Source organism: Rutilus rutilus, assembly GCF_951802725.1.
Source record: "Rutilus rutilus genome assembly, chromosome: 1".
Taxonomy (NCBI): domain Eukaryota; kingdom Metazoa; phylum Chordata; class Actinopteri; order Cypriniformes; family Leuciscidae; genus Rutilus; species Rutilus rutilus.
The window spans coordinates 40150249-40162645 of NC_140209.1; the positions used below are offsets into that span (position 1 = coordinate 40150249).

A 12397-nucleotide genomic window follows, 5' to 3' on the forward strand; every position below is an offset into this window, starting at 1 on the left:
ATTAATAAACACTAAGAAATGAATAAAGACATACACAGTATTGTGCATCTTTCAGCCTTCATTTATAGTTTATAATGAAACACGTGCCTAAACCCAGATATTTTAATCACTTATTAACTCTCATACTCATGAATCATCATATACAGCACAACGCACATTTGCAGCAGCTGTTCAAATTTACATGACACAGTTTAGATTCACTGAATGAATCAGATTCACCTTCAGAGGAAGAGCAATCATTCTTCAGACAGAACAAAGCAACCAGTTCAAGAGAGGATTAACAGAGAAAAGTCTTTTAAAATAAAGTGATGTTTCACACACTGGCCCTATTAGGTTTTCATTGTAATACGACTGCAAAGAGACAATATCTGAATGTGAACAGTCTTTTTATCCTGGAGAGTTTTCAGAACAATGGAGTTCAGCCGCAATTTTTAAAACCAGCAGGGAAAATAAGTTCTGACTGAAATAAAGCACTGGTGAGCAATTGGTGGTCTCATTCTCACTGTGAATTAATGTATACAAACCAATACCCCGCAGCCCAATTCACTAAGAACTCTGTGCCGTTCCTCTACATTGGCACACAGTGAGCAGGGATTCTTAAAGGAGACTGACAGAGAAGGGAATGGTCAGCCGGCTCACTGCAGTGAGAGTAAATCAGCCGTGCAATACGATGTCCCCAAAGATTCATTAAAGCTGGGTTTCAAATAAAGTCTATATAGTAGCAAATCCACTGCGACTGGTTCTCCAAAAGCATGAACTTTATGTGACAATTCAGAGTGAAACAGATGTATTTATTCTGCTATTGATTTATGGTGCCTGTTGTCATTATTAATATGAACGAACTATATGCTACAGTTTCCATAGAACTGTGTCGGCACTGCGTAACAGCCAGCAGGGTTAATTCTGTCTGGTTTATGGTTTTCACATGACAACAAAATGACTTGTTTGACTTCTACATGTTGTTTACACCACACAGACATTTATTTTTTGGACAACATGCCATTTGTATATTAATATATTAAAATGTTTTAAGAAATAATAATAATCAAGCATATATATATATGAATTTAAAACTAAAGGAAGGAAAAACATTTACACCTTCAAATGGTTGAAAACCATCAATCCAATCAATCCATGAGCAAGCACATTAGTATTACACACAGAATCACTCTGCAGCGTATGAGCAGTTGCCCTCCATCTCAACCCTCTCTTCCCATGCCCTGATTAAAAATGGGGATGACACCATTTCAACGACCTGTGAAAACACCAATGAGACCGAAAACAATTAACCAAACACCCTTGTTGTTTTTGTTAGTGTCTGTACTTCACTGATCACTGCTGGACTCGAGCCATTAAAATGTTCATATTGAGAATGATCATGTCAGTATTGCATTTAATACTGTAGTTTATTTATGGTTCAAAAATGGATGTTTGCAATGATAAAAGTAAGAAACTCAAATGAAATCTTATTTAAATTAGATTTTTTTTATTTTACCTGCACACATGATTGTACACATTATCAAAAAAGTTGTCAAATATATTTGAAGAAATACGTTAAGAAATATTTCTTACAAATATAGGCTAATTGATCATTATATTTTGAGCCATGAATATCAAGATGTTTTTCTAAGGTTGCTCAATTTGACCTGAACAAAATACCATTTCAAAAAGGTCAGAACACACTAACTTAAATTATTATTAAATTATTTTCATAATTTAACATTTTATTATTATTTACTAGCCTATTACTACGAGTAGTAAGCCATAAGCAGAGATTTTACATACATTTATAATATATAATTATAATATTAAATAATTTAATATGTGAAAAAAGTAATTGAAAAAAAACTGACGTTTATTTTTTTTTACCCCTCTCGTCGTTTTCGACATTAAATAATAAAATAAATTTTAATTCAGGTTCTTAAACAAATTTTTTTTTTGTACAAATATTATTTACAGTGTGTTTTTGCATACTTATTTAGCCTGTATGTAGGCTATTTTCTTTTACTCCAAAAAATAAGGTTCACATCACAGGTGTTAAATTTAAATGTTTGTCTTTTTATCACAGAAGAGGAAAATGTAAGCCCTCTCTGAAAAAATTGAATTAAAAATAAATAAATAAATATCTTTATTGCCAATACCTACAGCAAAAGAGGTTTAAATTAGCATGCTGTAATTCTGTAGGCACTGGCAACCACACAGCTGTCTCAGGAAGTACTTTCAAACACAGGGTCATCCATCTCACATAGGGTTAAAAGGTTTAAGCTGTTGTGAACCTGTAGAGAGCAGCATTTGATACAATCACATACTTCTATACTATCAGCTCTTCCTTACAGTAAAGGGGGCGGAGCGATATAGTAAAGCTCGTGCATTTTCCTGTCGTGGCAGCCGAAACATAATCGTTTTTACATCAAACAAATGATCTACTAACTGCTTCTAAGCGGATATATTCCGAATATAGGCTATTATTTGAACTAGTTTCTAGCGGTTTACAAGCGTATGTTCACGCTGAACAGCGATTCGCGACGAAGACCGCTAGTTAGGAGCCTGGTGGGACTTCAGTGTACCATTTCGCTTTTTTTGGAAGCAGGCTGTCTTTATTCATAAGGAAGTGGGTGAGTAATTGTCCTGCTGTCCTCTGGTCAGCTGTCGTGTTGAGCTTCTCACTTCAGAGGTGTCCGCTTATGGTGCGCGCGAAAGCGCAGAGCTGTCAAACATCTGCGCCGTCGTCGCGCCGCCGCGTATGTTTTAAGGCTCTGCACTTTGCACGCGGCATTGGAGGACACCAAGTGAGTGCTACTTACAAAGTTCGGTTTAGCACACACAAAAAAACGACTAGTTAACTAGTTCCGGTTCTTGTGGCTTGAAAACAGAGACGTGAATTGAACCATTATGAAATGTACATACAGTTGAATGCACTCGAGAGGATTGGCGCCGGCGCGCGAGTTGTTCACCACCCTGTCATGTAGAAACATTTAATTCGTGAGAGTTAATAGGCTACAGTTAAGATAATTACCAGCAGTAGCCTAATACTTTTGTATCACTCTAAAGTGGTTTATTTTGCGCTGTCTAGAAGAATGTACAACCTTACAAATAGGCCTACAATACATATATGGACGTGAAATATTGAATGAAGTTAAAATGGTTTTATTAAATAGATATAGTTCACCCCCCCCCCCCACCCCCCAAATAATAATAATAGTAATTCTGTCATCATTTACTCACCCTCATGTTGTTTCAAACCTGTATGAGTTTCTTTCTTCTGCTAAACACAAAATAAGATATTTTGAAGAACCAAACAGTTGATTTTTTCCCCATACTATATGGAAGTCAAAGGTCATCTCTTTGGTTACCATATTCTTCAAATCAAAATATCTTCTTTTGTGTTCAACAGAAGAAATGAATGCATGAATGTTTGAAACAACTTGAGGGTGAGTAAATTATGACAGAATTTTCATTTTTTGGTGAACTATCCCTTTAACTTAAGATCTTTTAAATGCAAAGGACCCTTAAATATGATCATCCTTGTGGGAGGGACCTCTTCCAGAATGTTTTTTTTAAAGGCATCAAGATAGTTTGTTGTATAAAAATCGAATTTATAATGTGAAAAATGTATATTACTAAATATGTAAAAAATGATTTGAAAAATATTTAGTTTCTAATAAGTTACATTATTGTGTTTCTTTTTTTCCTACTCCTTATAGTAGCGACTGTTAGATGTATTATTTATTTACTTATTCATTGTAATCAAATTATTGTAATAACATTTTTACCCCTGTATTAACTTGTTGAGAACAGGAGCACAGCTGTGTACTAAGAAACAGGTTTACAGGATGAGGGGTCAATTGTACAGTGTTGCCCTGAGCAGCCGCCATTATTCAGAAATATTTGAGCTGTAGCGATAGACCAATCAGAATCAAGAATTTTACAGAGCAGTGTACTGAAGGTGCATGTTTAATGACTTGTCCTTGATTTTACTTATATTATTTGTATATGTAGGTGGACTTTTCACCCTCTGATGAGTTTTGGCAGTTTATTCATGAGTGGCGAGGAATGAATAAATCCTTTCACCTTGATAGAGGTTCATCATTCAGCAGTGCGGTTTTACAAGGCTTGGATTTAAAGGCTCCTTTGGAGAAATCTGTCAGTTCAACATGCAATCATAGTATAATCCACAGCAGATGATGTTGCCTCAAACTTAAATAAACTCAGAATTGGAATGTAAATTACGGATTACTATTTGTAGGCTATTGTTGCTATAAGCCTCAACCGGCCAACTGATCTATTGTTTAATCTAATCGCAGTTATTGCAATAATGATACTAAGCTTCAGTTATGAAAACAACAACAATAAATAATAATATATTATATTATATTACTATAATAATCAGGTGGGCAAGGTTAAAGGTGGCATGAAACGGAAGTGGCAATTGACTTTTTTTTTCCCTATTGTGATGCCTATATTAGTAAAATGGCTTCTCAAACAAGAAAAATGTAGGTCGGCTGGGCGGGACATGACTTTCTTCATCAGGAATTGATTGGATCATTGGATGGTTGTGGTTTGCTATTGATGATGTGATGTCATGTGAGTGACAGGTTGTCCCGCCCTCACGACAGTGTTACTGCAAGAGAGAGTTTTTTTTTATTTTTTTTATGAAATATTATGAGGGCTAATTAATAAAAAAAAAAAAAGTGCATGGGTAAATCGTTTATAATACATAGCCTACTGCAACATTCCATCAAAAAATAAGAATTATCCAGTTGTCCAGAGAGATATTTATAAAACATTTGTGAATATTTTCATATTTGATAACTATTAGGCCTAGTGAGCATTCTACCCCCTTTGTTTACAAGATTATTGTAGGAAATTTGAGATTCCAAGTATAGGCTTAATGTGAATAAATGGCGACTTCTTAAGGTGTGCATAATTAAATCGCCAATCGAAATTATTCGTGATAAACAGTCAGGCAAAATGTCATAGCCGATGCAACACGGCATTGAATAAGAGCATATACAAGCTTGTTCAAGAGGGGCTAAATAATTCAGTGCACAATGGGAACGTGCGTCCTTAAAGAACCAAGACTGTCTGTGGAACATATGCGATAAACAGCCCGTCAGCTCCAGTCTTCCTAGGTTTCTGCTTCAGACACCGAGGACACTGTTTACGAGTATAGGCAGGCACACTTCAGCGCGACTCTTGGGCCGATGTGACCCGTGGGACGCCGTGTCTTGCATTTGGGTGTCCTGCACACTTTGCGCTTGTAAGAACGAGCGAGGTAGTTAAATAGTTCAGTTGCATAAGAGCGCAGCTGACGTCCCGATCTGCATTCATTATATGTTGACGTCAGAGCTGCCGTCTCGGGAGCGCGCTGCAGGTCATATGAGGGAACTTGCCTGCTTCACTCACTGTCTGAACATAATGTACGGATGAGTTATTCTCCGTGTTTTAAGCAGTCGTTGAAAGCTTACGATACAAAATGGTGCCCTGTTTGTGTTCTATTTACAGTAGGCTACTTTATTTTTAGTGCCCTATTTGCAGCGGGTTTCTGAGTAAACTGATTTATCCCCGTGATCGTTTATAGCTTAGCAGTCTTTTTTTTTTTACGTGCCTGAAGCATGTAACTTAGGACATGGATTACACCTTCGGATGAAGGATGAGACGTTAAAGGGATAGCTCACTCTAAAATGTTAAATTATCCCATTATTTACTCACCCTCAAGCCATTCTAGGTGTATATGATTCTTCTTTTTAGACAAATACAATCTGAGTTATATTTAAAAACATCCTGGCTCTTCCGAGCTTTATAATGGCAGTGAATGGGAGGCCAAAATTTGAAGCCTAAAAAATGCCTTCTGAAGCGAAGTGATGCGTTTGTAATTGCGATCTTGTAATAACGGTTACGACATGGCATGGACGCAGTAGAGCTTGTTGCTTTGATTCGTTTGGTTTGTTTTTGGCGCTCGGCTGTTTGTCTACAACTTGCGGAACACGCTGATGACGTGTGATGTCTGCGCGAGCATCCATACATGATGACAGACAGGTAGGACATCGTATCATTGCATTCGGACAGAATGCAATGATTGGACAAAAACAGTTTTTGTCCTGAGATTTCCACATAAGATATATGTACATGTTTTAATATTTAGACGGAGTTGGTAAGTCCCGCCCCTTCCGCTAACCCCGCTGGACCTCTAGGTTGAAAAATCGTCAATGCAAGTGAATGGGAGAAAATAATTATTTTCTGGTCCCGTTTGAATTGTGCCATGAATGTGAACATATGTTGTCTGTGAATTTTTTATATAATCTTTCGTGTGAAGAATGCTACAATTTAGCGGGTAGAAGTTTGATACGGTTAGACTTTGTGTGAGAGCACTTTGTGGACTACAACTCTTCGCTGCTTTCGACGCGTTTGAAACGTCACCACCACTCGCACACGGACACTAGCTCACGGATCCCGCTAAACATGACTGTGTCTTTGGTGCACTTCACCGCCTTCTTTCAGGGAGAGGACAAAATCGTTGAGGTTGGCGAAAACCACGGGCAAGTCAACTTTATGGGGTGACGTCACATAGGCGACATGTAGTCTTTCTCGTTATGTCTTTTCCACAACTGCTAGCCGAAGAATCATACCATATACTGTCAAACTCGTAACATGAAAGATTATATAAAAAATTCACAGACAACAAATGTTCACATTCATGGCACAATTCAAACGGGACCAGAAAATTATTATTTTCTCCCATTCACTTGCATTGACGATTTTTCAACCTAGAGGTCCAGCGGGGTTTTACGGAAGGGGCGGGACTTACCAGCTCTATAACAAAAAGGGTTTAGAAAAAATGGCCTATATCTTCAACATCATGATTTTACGTAAAGCTGCTCTGAAAGAATATGCATTGTGAAAAGCGCTATATAAATTCATTTGACTTCTAATTAAAAAGCTTTTGTTAGAATGTGTAGTCCTCTGTAAATGGATACTTTTTGTCTTGGCAAATTTCACTTCAATCAATGTTACTTTGTTTTCTTAGTGTAATCATTCGATTGTACAAATAGTTGCACGATTGTAATGAATGCTCAGACACATATATCTCTTAAGTTCAGTATTGTTTCAATAGTGGTTCCCAACCTATTTTCCCATCAAAGCTCTTCTCCAATCAAAAAACAAAGACACATGCACTTCATTTTCTCTGCATTATTGAACCACAAATTGTGAGAATTTATTGTTTGGAACATTTTGATTTCTGCTCCCTGAAAAGCCTTTGTTTTGATCACAACCACTGTGCTGTGAGTGAAGTCATCGTAATCAGTTCCTTTCTCTCAGATCCATCACTGTATATTTGTAGTATGCATATTTTTGTTTGAAGAAATGTGGTGATAAGACCCAGACACCATCGGTCTGTCACCACTAGACTTTGTAATGGAAGTCAGTGACAGATATGGGCCTATGTACACTAATGGTCAGTGAGTGTTTCCTTCTAAACCACAGAGGTCTGACCTTGAGACAAGAGTTAACAGCTATCATCAGTTTTTATCTCAGCAAATCTTAATTATTATATAACTCTAAGTCACTACAAATAAGGATCCGCTTTAGTTTTGATATAAGCGGGACATAAAATGATATGATTAAATTATTTATTAATTTATAAAAATTAATTTATATATTTTTTATAATTAATTTATTATCCTTGAGCATTTGAAGTTAAGAGTTTATTTTTATATGAAAACATACACTACCATTCAAAATATTTTTTTTATGCTTTTGAAAAAAGTTCAGCAAGGCTGCATTTATTTTGGTAGTAAAAAGATTTATTACATGCTTATTTTAAGTGTAATTTATTCCTGTTGTGTCAAAGCTGAATTGTCAGCATCATTACTCCAGTCTTCAGTCACATGATCCTTCAGAAATCATTCTAATGTGATGATTTGCTGCTCAAGACACAGTATTATCAATGTTGAAAACAGTTGTGCTGCTAAATATTTTTGTGGACAGTGATTTTTTTAAAGGATTATTTGATGGATAGAAAGTTCAAAAGAACAGCATTTATTTGAAACATTATAAATGTTTTTTTTTTTTCTGTTACTTTTGATCAATTTTATGCATTCTTCCTGAATAAAAGTATTAATTTCTTTTAGTGTTTAGTATTGCAGCTCAAAACATTATCCCAAAAAGCCCATCCTAAAGTCTTTGTGCCAAAAAATCAAAAAGTCAATATTTAACATTTAACAGTGCTTTCATGTAAGAATGACTACTTTATTTTGTACAGTGTTATTGTATACCATAATGAGAACAAGAGCACCAACCAGCAGCCCAACACCTTTAACAGCTTCAAAGGTCAAAATTTCATGCAATTAAGATGTGATGACATTCCTAACAAATTTATGAAAAAATGATGGTGATGATGGGTGATGATCCACGTTGTGGAAATAAGTGCACTGTGAACTTTAATCAGTCATGAGATATCAAAGATGTGAGGCTGCTGTGTTTTATGGGATAAAGCACTTATGGTATAAGTGGTACAGTACAAGAACAGAACTGATAGACAATACTCTAAAAAAAATTAGTTTGAGCTATCATAGCACATGCTAAATGTAACTTATTAGCATGTCATTTTAATAAACAATAACTTGTCACTAGCATTAGCGCAGTCATTAGTGCTTATATGTAGTGTATCAATGTATCTCTTCAGCACAACTCTTTAAAAAAATAAAACATAACAGCATTAAACAATAACAGGTCTTTCCCTTCCCTAAAACACATAAAATAACACTTAATTTCAACATTTACTCTCCTTATCCAGATCCTATGCAACGCGTGCTGAACTAGAAACCCATTACCCAAGTTATCAAGACAATTTCATTAAGTTACATCTACAATCCATTAACACAGAGTTTAAATTACACACAATATTAAGTTAATGTAATGATCAACATTATTATGTCAACTGAACTCAACAAAATAATGTTTGCAACCTAAAAGGTTTAATTAAATCAATTAATAATACATTTTAACTTGTGATCATGCATTTTATTTAAGTTGTGGCAACAGGAGGTCGTCCCCTGAATTACTTTTTAGAGCAGTAAAAATCTAAGCCGATCTATAAATCGAAATAAATATGTTCTAGAATGATTTCTCATATTCCTCATCAGACATTTAATAATGAAGAATGGCTGTCTTATTTAGGTAATTTTTGAACAACAGAAAAACATCCTGGGTCATAAGACTTAAGCTCTCATTATGTAGATCTAAAATATGTGTGATTATGCTATAAGTCTCAGTTCACTTTGTAAACAGATTTCAACTGTTCTTGGGAATTCATGATTTATTTGATCACAACACATAATGTAGCACCCACTTGTTGTCAGTTGGTATCTGTGTTGGTAAAGCAGAAACCAGTTTGACTGTCACTGGAGGAAGGAAGTGGTTGCAAAGAGAATTTTGTGTTCTGCAAAATAATTCAAATGACACAAAACAACATAAGTTGTGTTTTGTGTTTCTTGCACATTAGATATTTTACAGTGATAATTAGTTGCTTTCACTTATGCTTGTTCATTTAATCATGTTATATATATAGCATGTGCCAATGTATTTGTGTGCATTTGCAATTAGGGTAATGTATGTTTTGTCATGCAGATGGATTATTTAAATATGTTTGGACTTACTCATTTTCCCCTGCAGACTTTATAACTAAGCAACCAATTAAGACAGAGAGAGAGAGAGGAAGAGAGCAAGAGAGCAAGAGAGAGAGAGATCTGCTTTGTGCATCCGGGTGATGTGAGTGTAAAGTCTATAGTTCTATTGTATTTCAGATTAAACCATTGGAGGGAAGAGGGAATGTAGAGTCCAGACAGGATGTAGTAGTTTGGCAGCTTGTTTAGTGATGTAAAGTATTTTGGCATGAATGCTCTCTAAACATTTTCCAGATGGAAGAAGTGTGAACAGGCTGTGTGATGGATGATAGAAACAAAACTGACCCCGCTGAACTGGGCCTTTTGGACATCCTTTGCAGGGTTTGAGGTTGTTTACCTCTTTTTAGTGAGAATTGGACTACCATTCAAAAGTTTGGGGTCAGTAAGACATTTTTGATGTTACAAAAATATTTATATTTAAAATAAATGCTGTTCTTTTGATAATTCTACTCTGAAAAAAATTATGACAGTTTCCAAAAAAAATACAATAAAATTAAGCACCAAATGAATGATTTCTGAAGGATCACGTGACACTGAAGACTGGAGTAAGGGCTGCTGAAACTTCAGCTTTGCATCACAGGAATAAATTACATTTTAAAATATATTAAAATAGCAAACAAATATTTTAAATTGTAATATTATTTCACAATATTACTGTTTTTACCGTATTTTTGAACAAATAAATGCAGTCTTGGTGAGCATAAGAGACCTTTTTCAGAAACATTTACATGACATTTGTAATTGTGTCAATGAAATAACATTTCCATCATTACTCCACATCACAACATAAATAAAATCAAACTTATGTATTACTATCAAGCCATGTATTATTAAGTGTGACTAATATCAAACATTCGCTATTGACTGATGGGTAACCATGATAAATCGGTAATTTGCTGCGAGTCACATCTGAGGGCTCAAATCACTGTTCTTGACTACTCTGTTCTTTCTTTTATCCTCTGACCTCTGTGGCTACTAAACCCTCTCAGATGGCATGATCAGAGCATATGCCTGATGTAGAAAAAAATATCATATTTCTTGATTTCACTGCACACAGATGGCGTTGAAATATCAGTATCAGACAGTTCTGTGAGACCGCCAACAGATGACATAATTTTCCTTGCATATCTGCTTCTTTGTGCAGTGTCCATTTGGTCGACACAAAAACACAAACCCCTCTTTTCCCGGAAAGGCTTTCCCAGAATGCTTTGCTACGTTGAATGCACGTGCCGTGCTGCGAGCCATGAGTGTATGAAGTGTCAGTGACTGTATAGGCGGCAGCTTGTGTAAAGGGCGGCACAGGTGCGGTGGAAATGTCCCCAGGGTCGGACCGTGACCCCTGCGTCTCCCCAAAAAGCCATTACGCATTACAGCGAAAGCACTGTAACCAGAAGATTGAAGATCGTGTTCCACTGGCCTCCCTCTGCCCCCTCAGTCACCTCATTCAGATTGTTGATCCTGCGTGACTGTGTGCGAGTCTGCATGTAAATGTGAAATAGGAAGATCGCGTATATGTATATTCCAGCAGGGTGATTTATGTGTTTGTCATGCCCTCACCTCCCTGTTTTCCCTCACAACTATGTGTTTGTCTTTCTGCTATAGTGTGACATGTGTCTGTTAAGTTGGCAACATAACTATGTGCTGTCATACTTATGATAGTGCCACACCTTGAGCTCCTTGGAGACAAAGTATAGCCTTATAGTGATTAATGCAAACACAAACACGTATAGAAACACATGGAGTACTTGTTGTACATGGAGTCCAGTTGTTTGAGTTCACAGCCATTCCACTTCTGCTACTATATGTACAGTAATCTGTGTAGTATTTAAGTAGTTTGAGAGCATCCATCATTCACAGTGCTGCGAATATTAAAAAATTAAGTTCAAATAATGTGAACGGATGGCTTTGCTTATACTTGGACACTATTGTTTACACCTGCAGTACTTTTTTGGGTGACAGGCAGAGTGTTATAAAAAGGGGAATCATTTCTTTTCGAATGGCTCATTTATTTGAACTTTACAAATGAACCCATTCACTAAAATGAATTAGACTTTCCAGATCTTTCAAATGAGAGAGAGAGAGAGAGAGAGAGGACAGTTTAGGAGCACACGTTTGATTGTTACCTCAGTTTGCTCGGCTGTAGAACAGTGTACACAATATAATGTGATATAAAAACAGCTTTGCAGCACTATGCTTGTCTGAAAAAGTAGCTTGTTATAAGAAAAGCTACAATGTTTTTAAGACAGAAATAACAGGGGTCACAAACACACTGAAAACCCACCTGGATGTTTACCAAGCTGCTTAAAGGGAAGTGAGCTCAGTGTGTCCCCTTGTGTATCCGTGTTGGTTTGTGTGGCATCAAGTTCTCTGCAGAGAACTGCTATGATATTTTATTTTTATTAGAGAGTACAGTATCTTTCTCTTTAATTCTGTAAACACCAAAGTGAACCAGTTAGTGTAAACTTTCACCTCCAAGATTATCTCCACTTTCAAATGAAAGATGGAGAACATTATGGCACTTTTGAATTTAAGGAATGATCTTTATTATTCAGTAAATATCAAACTGATAAAGCTTTGCCATATATAGCTATTAATCCATGCAGTGATGGTTTATGTTGAGTATTACAGACAAAAATTAAACAAAAAAACACACACAACAATGAGTCTTCATCTCATGCATTTATCAAAACCTTTTAATTTCTTGGTGTAAA

At 36.0% G+C, this 12397-nt stretch overlaps 1 protein-coding gene across 3 annotated transcripts in view; it reads left to right on the forward strand.

The window, feature by feature from the left end:
* The first annotated feature begins 2235 nt into the window (after positions 1 to 2235).
* The window catches only part of thraa (thyroid hormone receptor alpha a), a 35567-nt gene continuing 25405 nt past the window's right edge, over positions 2236 to 12397 (forward strand). Inside the window, exon 1 of one of the 3 annotated variants that reach the window (XM_084401959.1) lies at positions 2236 to 2615. The gene's annotated coding sequence lies outside the window, so the exon portion shown is untranslated. Of the gene's footprint in view, positions 2616 to 6016; positions 6040 to 12397 lie in introns of those variants that run through there. The other 2 variants (XM_084401955.1, XM_084401956.1) reach the window with 2 other exon arrangements.